This window comes from Austrofundulus limnaeus, unplaced genomic scaffold, assembly GCF_001266775.1.
Source record: "Austrofundulus limnaeus strain Quisiro unplaced genomic scaffold, Austrofundulus_limnaeus-1.0 Scaffold27, whole genome shotgun sequence".
Taxonomy (NCBI): domain Eukaryota; kingdom Metazoa; phylum Chordata; class Actinopteri; order Cyprinodontiformes; family Rivulidae; genus Austrofundulus; species Austrofundulus limnaeus.
Window position 1 is genome coordinate 766,806 of NW_013952429.1, and position 3,588 is coordinate 770,393.

Sequence of the window (3,588 nt, forward strand, 5' to 3'; positions counted from 1 at the left end):
GGCGGGGGGATGGGAGGGCTGGGGGCTATGCGGCTCAGACTGTCATCATATTTGGTCCGCCCAGGGGCGCGTCTCTGGGTGGATGGCACGGCACAACCCCACCCACTCATACAACATAGGCCTACTTTTTTTTTTCCTTCCATGGCACCTAATTAAAATACATAAAACAATAATCTCTTAGATGTTCCTAGACCTGGACTAAAGTTTTCAGATGATCGGACCTATGCAGGTTCTGCTCCAAATGTTTGGAATGGTTTACCTCTTAGCATTCAGCTGACACTGTTGAGACTTAAATCTCTGCTTTAAACTCATTTTTACTCCCCGGCCTTTCATTCTGGTAGAGTTTGAGATTCTTTTAAAGCTAATGTTTTCAGTGTTCTTTTTTTTCTCTATTTTAAATTGATCTTATTGTTGACATTTCTGAGTCGCTTTGTTGTTTTATTCATTTGTTCGAATTGTGAAGCACTTTGGTCAACTTTTGTTGTTTTTATGTGCTACACTGTAAAAATGAAATGTTGGATTTACTTAACCATGTTATGTTACCTGGTTCCACTTAACTGAGTTGAGTAAATTCAAAGCAATGTACCAGTTTTTTAACCAAAGAACATGAAAATGTTGCTTTGAATTTACTCAACTCAGTTAACTAGAGCCAGGTAACATAACATGGTTAAGTAAATCCAACATTTCATTTTTAGAGTGTATATAAATAAATTGACTTTGACAATAATAAATCAAATCACACCTATGGGCTACTATTGAAATACTGCTACTAAATAATGTGAATAAAACATATTTTCTGATGCCATTCAACAGTGGGCAGAGAACAGAATCTGTAGACCTGATCCAATCTTTCCTGACCCAGAGCCAAGTTTCCCTTAATCTATTGTTTTGTCTGCATACTTTAAAAATACAATTGTTATTATGTACCAACGCATCAGAATTGTTGACTTCTTAATTCCAAATCATAACTGGATTTCACATTGTTAACCTATTTGCACTCACTTCAGCTCTTTGCGTAGAGTGGCTGACATCGGTTCACTAATTTTCATTACATTTTTTTCAATAGAGAAATAACTATCAAAGATTTAAGATAAAATATGCATATTTTGTTCATTTCATCATTCATATTTTTTTAAAGACTCACTATAGTCCTTCACTCCCACTTTCGAAACAATAAGAACATACATTTGGTGAAAAAAGTGAACTCTGTGTATATTAGTTAGAATGAAGCCTCTCAACTCTGAGAAACAAATAGTCTGCAGTGAGGTGGAAATGCTGGACAAGTAAAAGACCATCGAGATTAGGCCTCAAAATGAAAATTTATTAATAAATTCACACTGGTGGATGAAGGCACATAGAATAAGAATGCAGACTGAGGCTTGAAAGGTCATTCTCTTTAAATAAACCTAAATAAACTTGGAAAAAAAACTCTGCTTAAAAATGTAGCCCGTAGCCTACGGATTAAAATTTGAATAAATAAGAACAAAAATTGAAAGAATTTATGATTTTAACATATGGTAAGCTGGTCACATGAATATGTAAAACATGCAGTAACTAGTTTTCACATGGAAAACCCTGATCTTCTGCATGTGATGTCCATTTTCTTTTATTAAATTCAAAATGTTTTGTAAGTGCACACTTCTAACAATTCCAGCTCATTCTGATTTCATCAAAAAGCCATTAAGTTGTTGCCTGTAATATCTGTGTGTGTGTAGTGCCCTGAGACAATGGTTGTTGTGACTTGGTGTTATATAAATATACCAAATTGAATTGAATTGAATTGAATTGAATTGAATTGAATTGAATTGAATTGAATTGAATTGAATTGAATTGAATTGAATTGTTTGTTTGTTTTAATGGGTTGCTTGTTGTTCTTCCATGTCAGAGGTTTGATAAAACAAATGCAAGAATGCACAAAGAAACCTCACAGAAACACAGGGAGAGCATGCAAACTGCACACAAAACAGTCTGCCCAGCTGACGTGAACCACAGAGCTTTGTGTTGTGCAGTGACCGTGCTGAGTGTGCATCCCCTCATGGATCTGACGACATAATAAATGTAGGGTTATATTTCACTTTATGAGACTGGCCTGCTTTTATTTATAATTATTAATATGAAACTGAAATCTAGATGACAATGTCATATGGTAATAATTTAGTTTATCGCTTTTATGAAGCTGTCTGCAAATCTTCATACTGTGTTTTTACAAGTTGCCAATAAAATCTCAGAAAAAAAAATCTGGTGCAAGTGGTCTTATCACTCTCTTCTTACACAGTGTGTGGTAAGTGAAGTCCAGTCTAATGTTTTATAAGCAACTTGAATCATGAAGATCACTGTTTTATATGAGCAATATTTGACCACAATTCAAAGGCTCATGAGATTGAAAAACACCAGTCATTTTTTTTTTTCTAATTCTGTGATTTGGTCAGTTTACTATGTGAATAAAAATGAATTTGTTCATCTAATGATGTGTTTCATTTGTACTTCATCATTTCCAAGTTTCAAGTTGGAAAACGCCTCTTGAAAGTTCCCTGAGGATGGAATTTCATTTTGAATAGTCAGTGACTCAACAGCTTTTTTTCCCTAAACAATTCAAATAGGTTGTCTTACCTACAAAAATTGATACATGCATTAATAAACAGTTCATATGACTTTTGCAAACTTTAATTTCATTAAATCAGTTGAACATGTGTGCAAACTGTGTGAGTAAAAACTTTATTAAAGTTTGTAAAAATTGCATGCTTATCAGCTTGTATTTTTTTTGCATTGAAACTGGATCACAATTTTGTGAAATTTCTTAAATCTGAGTTTTGATTTTGAAAATAAATGTTATACACTACTATTTATTATATTGCTAACAAAGGTAAACTAAAGAATGAAGGATGTGTTGTTAATGACTGTCAGCTACCATATCATCATATTTTAGCTAAATATGTGAAAAAAATGGTTCAGGTGTAGCAAGTATATTATNGTTGGGTTTAGGACCAAGGTGTGAATTGAGTTTAGGTTAGTTTTAGGGTCAGGTAGGTACCTGTGAGGTTAGACTTAGGGCTTGTGGTCAGTGTTAGGCTGTAGAAATGTAATGGAAGTCAATATAATGTTCCCAAATGAATAAATGGGCGAACCTGTGTGTTTGATGGTGGGGGAGGGGGTCATCTTTGATTGTCTGTATTCTCTAAAATTTGCAAATATTAAGTTACAGTTTTCCCTTCCTTGAAAAAAAAAGATCTAAACGGGATTTATTAAATAATAATAAAAAAAATAACTTAAATTATCAGAAACAATTTCATTTACATTTAAAGTGGTTAATAAGAAACAACCCATGTTATTGTATATATATATGATTCAAATTTTGTCAGATGTTGTGTACTAATTTATTAAATTGTCTCAAAAACCATCCATGAATACATCCAAAAAGCAGTGTGATTTGTCTCAGATGACCCGGACACTGCTTTTTCTCATCAGCCTCACAGGGATGAGCTCTTTGTGCTTGAAGATCAGAGAGAGGGGGAGTGTAGTGGGGGGCATGCGCACTGAGCGGTGTGCTCTCAAGCAGCTCCGACTCAACGCCGGCTAATAAAAGTGCTC